The sequence below is a fragment of the Mesoplodon mirus genome (assembly GCF_964341445.2).
Source record: "Mesoplodon mirus genome assembly, contig: HAP1_SCAFFOLD_360, whole genome shotgun sequence".
NCBI lineage: Eukaryota > Metazoa > Chordata > Mammalia > Artiodactyla > Ziphiidae > Mesoplodon > Mesoplodon mirus.
This window is the reverse complement of record NW_028295588.1, coordinates 273,520-288,005: the sequence shown is the minus strand read 5'-3', so window position 1 is coordinate 288,005 and position 14,486 is coordinate 273,520. Positions and strand designations below refer to the sequence as shown.

Here is a 14,486-nt window from a genome sequence, read left to right as displayed (position 1 = left end):
CTCGCTATGGCAGAATAGAAGCCAAGGGAAAAAAGGACACAATGCCATTTGCAGCACCGTAGATGAGTCTAGAAGTAATCACGTGACTTGTAGTAAGTCAGAAAGTGAAAGACACATATCATATCATATCACTTATAAGTGTTACCTAAAAATGGATACCAGGGCAGATATTTCCACGGAGAAGGGCAATCACAGATTCATTAAACAAACTTATGGTTCACCAATGGACAGGTGTGAGGATTGGTTTCATTATGATATCCGGGTTAACAGACATATAGAAACACAGGTGACATATATAATCACCAAAGACCTACAGAATACCAAGAGAGGACTACTCAACATTCTGTCATAACGTACATGGGAAAAGGATCCCAGGAAGAACAGACATCTGTATATGTGTAAAAGAACCACATCTTCCACACCTACAGCAAGCCAAACATTGTAATCAAACTTGCTGTAATAAAAAATAAAATAATTACATTAAAAACACGAACAAGAAGTAGTGAGACAAACTTGAGGGGCTTTCTCGTGGCACATTCCATTCTAAATTCCAATCTAGAACACCACTTCCACTGAGGCTCTCTTGCCCTAGTAACCAGATTTGGTAAGGGTGAACTGCTGCCACCTTGTGGCCGTTTCACACAACAGCAGCTTTAATCCCAGCGCTAATGGTCAGTTGATATTCAAAATCATTGCAGGCCTGTAAATGACACCTGCCCTGAAAACAAATCCTGGGGTCACATATCGACCAAAAAATTCAAAGCACGTCCATATTTCAAAACAACCGTTTCAAAAGGCATATTTTACGCCCATTAGTGTTCTGCTTCTTTTCCTTTCTTTCCTTTTTTGTTAAAAAAAAACGGGAATGGAAAAAGGCATCCCTCAGAATGGGCGAAAATCGTTGCAAACGAATCAATGGACAGAGGTTTAATCTCCAATATATATAAACAGCTCATGCAGCTTAATATTAAAAAAAACCAAAAACCCAATACAAAAATGGGCAGAAGATCTAAAGAGACGTTTCTTCAAAGGAGACACAGAGATGGCCAAGATGCACATGGAAAGCTGCTCAACAGCGCTAATTACTAGAGAAATGCAAATCAAAACTACAATGAGGTATCACCTCACACGTGTTAGAATCGGCATCATCAGAAAATCTACAAACAACAAATTCTGGGGAGGGTGTGGACAAAAGGAGCCCTCTTCCACTATTGGTGGGAATGTAAATTGATACAGTCACTATGGAGAACAGTATGGAGTTTCCTTAAAAAAACTAGAAATAGAATTACCATCTGATCCAGCAATCCCACTTCTGGGCATATACCCCGAGAAAACCGTAAATCAAAAAGGCACATTCACCACAATGTTCGTTGCAGCACTATTTACAATAGCCAGGTAATGGAAGCAACCTAAATGCCCACAGACAGATGAATGGATAAAGATGTGGTACATATATAAAATGGAATATTACTCGGCCATAAAAAGGAATGAAACTGGGTCATTTGTAGAGACATCGATGGATCGAGAGACTGTCATACAGAATGAAGTAAGTCAGAAAGAGGAAAGCAAATATTGTATATTAATGCATATATGTGGAGCCTAAAAAATGGTACAGATGAACTGGTTTGCAGGGAAGAAATAGAGACACAGAGGTAGAGAACAAACGTATGGACACCAAGTGTGGGAAGCCATGGGGTGGTGGTGGTGGGATGAGTTGGGAGATTGGGATTGACCTGTATACATGTTTATGCATAAAATACATAACTAATAATAACCTGCTGTATAAAAACATAAATAAAATTGTATTTCAAAATTTAAAAAAAATAAAATTTAAAAATAAAACAGAAAAAAGTTCTTCCCGTCACACAAATGTATTTATTGGAATGAATTATTTCCATGCTTATATCTATAAATACATAAAAGAGGAATAATATCTAACTTGAACCACAAAAGAAAAAAAAAACTGGAACCCACGAGCTATACAGAGGAAAACCCTATCAGGGCACTTGCTCCAGCGGTAAACAATTCTGAAATTGGTCAGAGGTGGGGAACCATCTCCCATACAGCCAGCAACCCACCACCCACGCAAGAAGTGTCCTCATTGCAAAGCTGGGGGACCGTGGCGAGGCATCTGTGAGTAAACATGAGCTGAGCCCCAGGCCAGCTGCTGCTGAACTGTTCCCACCCTTCCCAGGTAAAACACCTGAATAAGTACAAGGGCTTGAAAGCCTAGAGGAAGGACCGTGGAGCCACACCAGCGACAGCACGCAGGATAACTTGGTGCCTGCAGGCCAGCCAGGGTGGTCCTGGCCCCGGGAGATCTTCCGGAAGCTTTCCATTGCCCTGCCTGAGATACCCCTCCTGTCCCGGCCCCCACTGCTTTTTTCCTTCCTCACCTCTGTCCGGAGAGAAATTCCAGCGGAAGGTATGGGTGACACATCCTCTTCTTTACAGGCGGCAGCCTGGCAACTCCTGCAGAAAGGCCAGCAGAGCCCCACTCACACCGGGCCACCCACAAAGCTGTGGCCCCTCACTCCCTCCCACCAGCACAGCCCCGAGACTGCTGACGGGGCAGAGAATATGGAGTCAGGCACAGCTTCAGGGGCTATTGCTGCCTGGAGCTCTGTTTATATTGACCTCAACGAGGCACACCTGGGGAGGGCGGGCCGGCAGGGTAAGGCTGCCCAGGTCAGCTAATCCACAACCCTCAGGGAATCACATTGTTGAAAATGGACCTCGCTAAGGCAGAATAGAAGCCAAGGGAAAAAAGGACACAATGCCATTTGCAGCACCGTAGATGAGTCTAGAAGTAATCACGTGACTTGTAGTAAGTCAGAAAGTGAAAGACACATATCATATCATATCACTTATAGGTGTTACCTAAAAATGGATACCAGGGCAGATATTTCCACGGAGAAGGGCAATCACAGATTCATTAAACAAACTTATGGTTCACCAATGGACAGGTGTGAGGATTGGTTTCATTACGATATCGGGGTTAACAGACATATACAAACACAGGTGACATATATAATCACCAAAGACCTACAGAATACCAAGAGAGGACTACTCAACATTCTGTCATAACGTACATGGGAAAAGGATCCCAGGAAGAACAGACATCTGTATATGTGTAAAAGAACCACATCTTCCACACCTACAGCAAGCCAAACATTGTAATCAAACTTGCTGTAATAAAAAATAAAATAATTACATTAAAAACACGAACAAGAAGTAGTGAGACAAACTTGAGGAGCTTTCTCCTGGCACATTCCATTCTAAATTCCAATCTAGAACACCACTTCCACTGAGGCTCTCTTGCCCTAGTAACCAGATTTGGTAAGGGTGAACTGCTGCCACCTTGTGGCCGTTTCACACAACAGCAGCTTTAATCCCAGCGCTAATGGTCAGTTGATATTCAAAATCATTGCAGGCCTGTAAATGACACCTGCCCTGAAAACAAATCCTGGGGTCACATATCGACCAAAAAATTCAAAGCACGTCCATATTTCAAAACGACCGTTTCAAAAGGCATATTTTACGCACATTAGTGTTCTGCTTCTTTTCCTTTCTTTCCTTTTTTCTTAAAAAAAAACGGGAATGGAAAAAGGCATCCCTCAGAATGGGCGAAAATCATTGCAAACGAATCAATGGACAGAGGTTTAATCTCCAATATATATAAACAGCTCATGCAGCTTAATATTAAAAAAAACCAAAAACCCAATACAAAAATGGGCAGAAGATCTAAAGAGACGTTTCTTCAAAGGAGACACAGAGATGGCCAAGATGCACATGGAAAGCTGCTCAACAGCGCTAATTACTAGAGAAATGCAAATCAAAACTACAATGAGGTATCACCTCACACGTGTTAGAATCGGCATCATCAGAAAATCTACAAACAACCAATTCTGGGGAGGGTGTGGACAAAAGGAGCCCTCTTCCACTATTGGTGGGAATGTAAATTGATACAGTCACTATGGAGAACAGTATGGAGTTTCCTTAAAAAAACTAGAAATAGAATTACCATCTGATCCAGCAATCCCACTTCTGGGCATATAACCCGAGAAAACCGTAAATCAAAAAGGCACATTCACCACAATGTTCGTTGCAGCACTATTTACAATAGCCAGGTAATGGAAGCAACCTAAATGCCCACAGACAGATGAATGGATAAAGATGTGGTACATATATAAAATGGAATATTACTCGGCCATAAAAAGGAATGAAACTGGGTCATTTGTAGAGACATCGATGGATCGAGAGACTGTCATACAGAATGAAGTAAGTCAGAAAGAGGAAAGCAAATATTGTATATTAATGCATATATGTGGAGCCTAAAAAATGGTACAGATGAACTGGTTTGCAGGGAAGAAATAGAGACACAGAGGTAGAGAACAAACGTATGGACACCAAGTGTGGGAAGCCATGGGGTGGTGGTGGTGGGATGAGTTGGGAGATTGGGATTGACCTGTATACATGTATATGCATAAAATACATAACTAATAATAACCTGCTGTATAAAAACATAAATAAAATTGTATTTCAAAATTTAAAAAAAATAAAATTTAAAAATAAAACAGAAAAAATTTCTTCCCGTCACACAAATGTATTTATTGGAATGAATTATTTCCATGCTTATATCTATAAATACATAAAAGAGGAATAATATCTAACTTGAACCACAAAAGAAAAAAAAAACTGGAACCCACGAGCTATACAGAGGAAAACCCTATCAGGGCACTTGCTCCAGCGGTAAACAATTCTGAAATTGGTCAGAGGTGGGGAACCATCTCCCATACAGCCAGCAACCCACCACCCACGCAAGAAGCGTCCTCATTGCAAAGCTGGGGGACCGTGGCGAGGCATCTGTGAGTAAACATGAGCTGAGCCCCAGGCCAGCTGCTGCTGAACTGTTCCCACCCTTCCCAGGTAAAACACCTGAATATGTACAAGGGCTTGAAAGCCTAGAGGAAGGACCGTGGAGCCACACCAGCGACAGCACGCAGGATAACTTGGTGCCTGCAGGCCAGCCAGGGTGGTCCTGGCCCCGGGAGCTCTTCCAGAAGCTTTCCATTGCCCTGCCTGAGATACCCCTCCTGTCCCGGCCCCCACTGCTTTTTTCCTTCCTCACCTCTGTCCGGAGAGAAATTCCAGCGGAAGGTATGGGTGACACATCCTCTTCTTTACAGGCGGCAGCCTGGCAACTCCTGCAGAAAGGCCAGCAGAACCCCACTCACACCGGGCCACCCACAAAGCTGTGGCCCCTCACTCCCTCCCACCAGCACAGCCCCGAGACTGCTGATGGGGCAGAGAATATGGAGTCAGGCACAGCTTCAGGGGCTATTGCTGCCTGGAGCTCTGTTTATATTGACCTCAACGAGGCACACCTTGGGAGGGCGGGCCGGCAGGGTAAGGCTGCCCAGGTCAGCTAATCCACAACCCTCAGGGAATCACATTGTTGAAAAAGGACCTCGCTAAGGCAGAATAGAAGCCAAGGGAAAAAAGGACACAATGCCATTTGCAGCACTGTAGATGAGTCTAGAAGTAATCACGTGACTTGTAGTAAGTCAGAAAGTGAAAGACACATATCATATCATATCACTTATAGGTGTTACCTAAAAATGGATACCAGGGCAGATATTTCCACGGAGAAGGGCAATCACAGATTCATTAAACAAACTTATGGTTCACCAATGGACAGGTGTGAGGATTGGTTTCATTACTATATCGGGGTTAACAGACATATACAAACACAGGTGACATATATAATCACCAAAGACCTACAGAATACCAAGAGAGGACTACTCAACATTCTGTCATAACGTACATGGGAAAAGGATCCCAGGAAGAACAGACATCTGTATATGTGTAAAAGAACCACATCTTCCACACCTACAGCAAGCCAAACATTGTAATCAAACTTGCTGTAATAAAAAATAAAATAATTACATTAAAAACACGAACAAGAAGTAGTGAGACAAACTTGAGGGGCTTTCTCCTGGCACATTCCATTCTAAATTCCAATCTAGAACACCACTTCCACTGAGGCTCTCTTGCCCTAGTAACCAGATTTGGTAAGGGTGAACTGCTGCCACCTTGTGGCCGTTTCACACAACAGCAGCTTTAATCCCAGCGCTAATGGTCAGTTGATATTCAAAATCATTGCAGGCCTGTAAATGACACCTGCCCTGAAAACAACTCCTGGGGTCACATATCGACCAAAAAATTCAAAGCACGTCCATATTTCAAAACAACCGTTTCAAAAGGCATATTTTACGCACATTAGTGTTCTGCTTCTTTTCCTTTCTTTCCTTTTTTGTTAAAAAAAAACGGGAATGGAAAAAGGCATCCCTCAGAATGGGCGAAAATCGTTGCAAACGAATCAATGGACAGAGGTTTAATCTCCAATATATATAAACAGCTCATGCAGCTTAATATTAAAAAAAACCAAAAACCCAATACAAAAATGGGCAGAAGATCTAAAGAGACGTTTCTTCAAAGGAGACACAGAGATGGCCAAGATGCACATGGAAAGCTGCTCAACAGCGCTAATTACTAGAGAAATGCAAATCAAAACTACAATGAGGTATCACCTCACACCTGTTACAATCGGCATCATCAGAAAATCTACAAACAACAAATTCTGGGGAGGGTGTGGACAAAAGGAGCCCTCTTCCACTATTGGTGGGAATGTAAATTGATACAGTCACTATGGAGAACAGTATGGAGTTTCCTTAAAAAAACTAGAAATAGAATTACCATCTGATCCAGCAATCCCACTTCTGGGCATATACCCAGAGAAAACCGTAAATCAAAAAGGCACATTCACCACAATGTTCGTTGCAGCACTATTTACAATAGCCAGGTAATGGAAGCAACCTAAATGCCCACAGACAGATGAATGGATAAAGATGTGGTACATATATAAAATGGAATATTACTCGGCCATAAAAAGGAATGAAACTGGGTCATTTGTAGAGACATCGATGGATCGAGAGACTGTCATACAGAATGAAGTAAGTCAGAAAGAGGAAAGCAAATATTGTATATTAATGCATATATGTGGAGCCTAAAAAATGGTACAGATGAACTGGTTTGCAGGGAAGAAATAGAGACACAGAAGTAGAGAACAAACGTATGGACACCAAGTGTGGGAAGCCATGGGGGTGTGGTGGCGGTGGGATGAGTTGGGAGATTGGGATTGACCTGTATACATGTATATGCATAAAATACATAACTAATAATAACCTGCTGTATAAAAACATAAATAAAATTGTATTTCAAAATTTAAAAAAAATAAAATTTAAAAATAAAACAGAAAAAAGTTCTTCCCGTCACACAGATGTATTTATTGGAATGAATTATTTCCATGCTTATATCTATAAATACATAAAAGAGGAATAATATCTAACTTGAACCACAAAAGAAAAAAAAAACTGGAACCCACGAGCTATACAGAGGAAAACCCTATCAGGGCACTTGCTCCAGCGGTAAACAATTCTGAAATTGGTCAGAGGTGGGGAACCATCTCCCATACAGCCAGCAACCCACCACCCACGCAAGAAGCGTCCTCATTGCAATGCTGGGGGACCGTGCCGAGGCATCTGTGAGTAAACATGAGCTGAGCCCCAGGCCAGCTGCTGCTGAACTGTTCCCACCCTTCCCAGGTAAAACACCTGAATATGTACAAGGGCTTGAAAGCCTAGAGGAAGGACCGTGGAGCCACACCAGCGACAGCACGCAGGATAACTTGGTGCCTGCAGGCCAGCCAGGGTGGTCCTGGCCCCGGGAGCTCTTCCGGAAGCTTTCCATTGCCCTGCCTGAGATACCCCTCCTGTCCCGGCCCCCACTGCTTTTTTCCTTCCTCACCTCTGTCCGGAGAGAAATTCCAGCGGACGGTATGGGTGACACATCCTCTTCTTTACAGGCGGCAGCCTGGGAACTCCTGCAGAAAGGCCAGCAGAGCCCCACTCACACCGGGCCACCCACAAAGCTGTGGCCCCTCACTCCCTCCCACCAGCACAGCCCCGAGACTGCTGACGGGGCAGAGAATATGGAGTCAGGCACAGCTTCAGGTGCTATTGCTGCCTGGAGCTCTGTTTATATTGACCTCAACGAGGCACACCTGGGGAGGGCGGGCCGGCAGTGTAAGGCTGCCCAGGTCAGCTAATCCACAACCCTCAGGGAATCACATTGTTGAAAATGGACCTCGCTAAGGCAGAATAGAAGTCAAGGGAAAAAAGGACACAATGCCATTTGCAGCACCGTAGATGAGTCTAGAAGTAATCACGTGACTTGTAGTAAGTCAGAAAGTGAAAGACACATATCATATCATATCACTTATAGGTGTTACCTAAAAATGGATACCAGGGCAGATATTTCCACGGAGAAGGGCAATCACAGATTCATTAAACAAACTTATGGTTCACCAATGGACAGGTGTGAGGATTGGTTTCATTACGATATCGGGGTTAACAGACATATACAAACACAGGTGACATATATAATCACCAAAGACCTACAGAATACCAAGAGAGGACTACTCAACATTCTGTCATAACGTACATGGGAAAAGGATCCCAGGAAGAACAGACATCTGTATATGTGTAAAAGAACCACATCTTCCACACCTACAGCAAGCCAAACATTGTAATCAAACTTGCTGTAATAAAAAATAAAATAATTACATTAAAAACACGAACAAGAAGTAGTGAGACAAGCTTGAGGGCCTTTCTCCTGGCACATTCCATTCTAAATTCCAATCTAGAACACCACTTCCACTGAGGCTCTCTTGCCCTAGTAACCAGATGTGGTAAGGGTGAACTGCTGCCACCTTGTGGCCGTTTCACACAACAGCAGCTTTAATCCCAGCGCTAATGGTCAGTTGATATTCAAAATCATTGCAGGCCTGTAAATGACACCTGCCCTGAAAACAAATCCTGGGGTCACATATCGACCAAAAAATTCAAAGCACGTCCATATTTCAAAACGACCGTTTCAAAAGGCATATTTTACGCACATTAGTGTTCTGCTTCTTTTCCTTTCTTTCCTTTTTTGTTAAAAAAAACGGGAATGGAAAAAGGCATCCCTCAGAATGGGCGAAAATCGTTGCAAACGAATCAATGGACAGAGGTTTAATCTCCAATATATATAAACAGCTCATGCAGCTTAATATTAAAAAAAACAAAAAACCCAATACAAAAATGGGGAGAAGATCTAAAGAGACGTTTCTTCAAAGGAGACACAGAGATGGCCAAGACGCACATGAAAAGCTGCTCAACAGCACTAATTACTAGAGAAATGCAAATCAAAACTACAATGAGGTATCACCTCACAGCTGTTAGAATCGGCATCATCAGAAAATCTACAAAGAACCAATTCTGGGGAGGGTGTGGACAAAAGGAGCCCTCTTCCACTATTGGTGGGAATGTAAATTGATACAGTCACTATGGAGAACAGTATGGAGTTTCCTTAAAAAAACTAGAAATAGAATTACCATCTGATCCAGCAATCCCACTTCTGGGCATATACCCAGAGAAAACCGTAAATCAAAAAGGCACATTCACCACAATGTTCGTTGCAGCACTATTTACAATAGCCAGGTAATGGAAGCAACCTAAATGCCCACAGACAGATGAATGGATAAAGATGTGGTACATATATAAAATGGAATATTACTCGGCCATAAAAAGGAATGAAACTGGGTCATTTGTAGAGACATCGATGGATCGAGAGACTGTCATACAGAATGAAGTAAGTCAGAAAGAGGAAAGCAAATATTGTATATTAATGCATATATGTGGAGCCTAAAAAATGGTACAGATGAACTGGTTTGCAGGGAAGAAACAGAGACACAGATGTAGAGAACAATTGTATGGACACAAAGTGTGGGAAGCCATGGGGTGGTGGTGGTGGGATGAGTTGGGAGATTGGGATTGACCTGTATACATGTATATGCATAAAATACATAACTAATAATAACCTGCTGTATAAAAACATACATAAAATTGTATTTCAAAATTTAAAAAAATAAAATTTAAAAATAAAACAGAAAAAAGTACTTCCCGTCACACAGATGTATTTATGGGAATGAATTATTTCCATGCTTATATCTATAAATACATAAAAGAGGAATAATATCTAACTTGAACCACAAAAGAAAAAAACTGGAACCCACGAGCTATACAGAGGAAAAGCCTATCAGGGCACTTGCTCCAGCGGTAAACAATTCTGAAATTGGTCAAAGGTGGGGAACCATCTCCCATACAGCCAGCAACCCACCACCCATGCAAGAAGCGTCCTCATTGCAAAGCTGGGGGACCGTGCCGAGGCATCTGTGAGTAAACATGAGCTGAGCCCCAGGCCAGCTGCTGCTGAACTGTTCCCACCCTTCCCAGGTAAAACACCTGAATATGTACAAGGGCTTGAAAGCCTAGAGGAAGGACCGTGGAGCCACACCAGCGACAGCACGCAGGCCAACTTGGTGCCTGCAGGCCAACCAGGGTGGTCCTGGCCTCGGGCGCTCTTCCGGAAGCTTTCTATTGCCCTGCCTGAGATACTCCTCCTGTCCCGGCCCCCACTGCTTTTTTCCTTCCTCACCTCTGTCCGGAGAGAAATTCCAGCGGAAGGTATGGGTGACACATCCTCTTCTTTACAGGCGGCAGCCTTTCAACTCCTGCAGATAGTCCAGCAGAACCCCACTCACACCGGGCCACCCACAAAGCTGTGGCCCCTCACTCCCTCCCACCAGCACAGCCCCGAGACTGCCTATGGGGCAGAGAATATGGAGTCAGGCACAGCTTCAGGGGCTATTGCTGTCTGGAGCTCTGTTTATATTGACCTCAACGAGGCACAGCTTGGGTGGGCGTGCCGGCAGGTTAAGGTTGCCCAGGTCAGCTAATCCACAACCCTCAGGGAATCACATTTTTGAAAATGTACCTCGCTAAGGCAGAATAGAAGACAAGGGAAAAAAGGACACAATGCTATTTGCAGCACCGTAGATGAGTCTAGAAGTAATCACGTGACTTGTAGTAAGTCAGAAAGTGAAAGACACATATCATATCATATCACTTATAGGTGTTACCTAAAAATGGATACCAGGGCAGATATTTCCACGGAGAAGGGCAATCACAGATTCATTAAACAAACTTATGGTTCACCAATGGACAGGTGTGAGGATTGGTTTCATTACGATATCGGGGTTAACAGACATATACAAACACAGGTGACATATATAATCACCAAACACCTACAGAATACCAAGAGAGGACTACTCAACATTCTGTCATAACGTACATGGGAAAAGGATCCCAGGAAGAACAGACATCTGTATATGTGTAAAAGAACCACATCTTCCACACCTACAGCAAGCCAAACATTGTAATCAAACTTGCTGTAATAAAAAATAAAATAATTACATTAAAAACACGAACAAGAAGTAGTGAGACAAACTTGAGGGGCTTTCTCCTGACACATTCCATTCTAAACTCCAATCTAGAACACCACTTCCACTGAGGCTCTCTTGCCCTAGTAACCAGATTTGGTAAGGGTGAACTGCTGCCACCTTGTGGCCGTTTCACACAACAGCAGCTTTAATCCCAGCGCTAATGGTCAGTTGATATTCAAAATCATTGCAGGCCTGTAAATGACACCTGCCCTGAAAACAAATCCTGGGGTCACATATCGACCAAAAAATTCAAAGCACGTCCATATTTCAAAACGACCGTTTCAAAAGGCATATTTTACGCACATTAGTGTTCTGCTTCTTTTCCTTTCTTTCCTTTTTTGTTAAAAAAAACGGGAATGGAAAAAGGCATCCCTCAGAATGGGCGAAAATCGTTGCAAACGAATCAATGGACAGAGGTTTAATCTCCAATATATATAAACAGCTCATGCAGCTTAATATTACAAAAACAAACAACCCAATACAAAAATGGGCAGAAGATCTAAAGAGACATTTCTTCAAAGGAGACACAGAGATGGCCAAGACGCACATGAAAAGCTGCTCAACAGCACTAATTATTAGAGAAATGCAAATCAAAACTACAATGAGGTATCACCTCACACCTGTTAGAATCGGCATCATCAGAAAATCTACAAACAACCAATTCTGGGGAGGGTGTGGACAAAAGGAGCCCTCTTCCACTATTGGTGGGAATGTAAATTGATACAGTCACTATGGAGAAGAGAATGGAGTTTCCTTAAAAAAACTAGAAATAGAATAACCATCTGATCCAGCAATCCCACTTCTGGGCATATACCCAGAGAAAACCGTAAATCAAAAAGGCACATTCACCATAATGTTCGTTGCAGCACTATTTACAATAGCCAGGTAATGGAAGCAACCTAAATACCCACAGACAGATGAATGGATAAAGATGTGGTACATATATAAAATGGAATATTACTCGGCCATAAAAAGGAATGAAACTGGGTCATTTGTAGAGACATCGATGGATCGAGAGACTGTCATACAGAATGAAGTAAGTCAGAAAGAGGAAAGCAAATATTGTATATTAATGCATATATGTGGAGCCTAAAAAATGGTACAGATGAACTGGTTTGCAGGGAAGAAATAGAGACACAGAGGTAGAGAACAAACGTATGGACACCAATTGTGGGAAGCCATGGGGTGGTGGTGGTGGGATGAGTTGGGAGATTGGGATTGACCTGTATACATGTATATGCATAAAATACATAACAAATAATAACCTGCTGTATAAAAACATAAATAAAATTGTATTTCAAAATTTAAAAAAAATAAAATTTAAAAATAAAACAGAAAAAAGTTCTTCCCGTCACACAGATGTATTTATAGAAATGAATTATTTCCATGCTTATATCTATAAATACATAAAAGAGGAATAATATCTAACTTGAACCACAAAAGAAAAAAAAACTGGAACCCACGAGATATACAGAGGAAAACCCTATCAGGGCACTTGCTCCAGCGGTAAACAATTCTGAAATTGGTCAGAGGTGGGGAACCATCTCCCATACAGCCAGCAACCCACCACCCACGCAAGAAGCGTCCTCATTGCAAAGCTGGGGGACCGTGCCGAGGCATCTGTGAGTAAACATGAGCTGAGCCCCAGGCCAGCTGCTGCTGAACTGTTCCCACCCTTCCCAGGTAAAACACCTGAATATGTACAAGGGCTTGAAAGCCTAGAGGAAGTACCGTGGAGCCACACCAGCGACAGCACGCAGGCCAACTTGGTGCCTGCAGGCCAGCCAGGGTGGTCCTGGTCCCAGGAGCTCTTCCAGAAGCTTTCCATTGCCCTGCCTGAGATACCCCTCCTGTCCCGGCCCCCACTGCTTTTTTCCTTCCTCACCTCTGTCCGGAGAGAAATTCCAGCGGAAGGTATGGGTGACACATCCTCTTCTTTACAGGCGGCAGCCTGGGAACTCCTGCAGAAAGGCCAGCAGAGCCCCACTCACACCGGGCCACCCACAAAGCTGTGGCCACTCACTCCCTCCCACCAGCACAGCCCCGAGACTGCTGACGGGGCAGAGAATATGGAGTCAGGCACAGCTTCAGTGGCTATTGCTGCCTGGAGCGCTGTTTATATTGACCTCAACGAGGCACACCTGGGGAGGGCGGGCCGGCAGGGTAAGGCTGCCCAGGTCAGCTAATCCACAACCCTCAGGGAATCACATTGTTGAAAATGGACCCCGCTAAGGCAGAAGAGAAGCCAAGGGAAAAAAGGACACAATGCCATTTGCAGCACCATAGATGAGTCTAGAAGTAATCACGTGACTTGTAGTAAGTCAGAAAGTGAAAGACACATATCATATCATATCACTTATAGGTGTTACCTAAAAATGGATACCAGGGCAGATATTTCCACGGAGAAGGGCAATCACAGATTCATTAAACAAACTTATGGTTCACCAATGGAAAGGTGTGAGGATTGGTTTCATTATGATATCGGGGTTAACAGACATATACAAACACAGGTGACATATATAATCACCAAAGACCTACAGAATACCAAGAGAGGACTACTCAACATTCTGTCATAACGTACATGGGAAAAGGATCCCAGGAAGAACAGTCATCTGTATATGTGTAAAAGAACCACATCTTCCACACCTACAACAAGCCAAACATTGTAATCAAACTTGCTGTAATAAAAAATAAAAAATTAAATTAAAAACACGAACAAGAAGTAGTGAGACAAACGTGAGGGGCTTTCTCCTGGCACATTCCATTCTAAACTCCAATCTAGAACACCACTTCCACTGAGGCTCTCTTGCCCTAGTAACCAGATTTGGTAAGGGTGAACTGCTGCCACCTTGTGGCCGTTTCACACAACAGAAGCTTTAATCCCAACGCTAATGGTCAGTTGATATTCAAAATCATTGCAGGCCTGTAAATGACACCTGCCCTGAAAACAAATCCTGGGGTCACATATCGACCAAAAAATTCAAAGGACGTCCATATTTCAAAACGACCGTTTCAAAAGGCATATTTTACGCACATTAGT

General features: G+C 43.0%; 1 long non-coding RNA gene across 1 annotated transcript in view; it reads left to right on the top strand.

Moving 5' to 3' along the window:
* Nucleotides 1-12,725, top strand: part of LOC309797358 — a 323,872-nt gene extending 311,147 nt beyond the window's left edge. The window contains exon 2 of the long non-coding RNA XR_016039664.1: nucleotides 12,658-12,725. This is a non-coding gene — a long non-coding RNA (uncharacterized lncRNA). The remainder of the gene's footprint in view (nucleotides 1-12,657) is intronic.
* The last annotated feature ends 1,761 nt before the right edge of the window (nucleotides 12,726-14,486 follow it).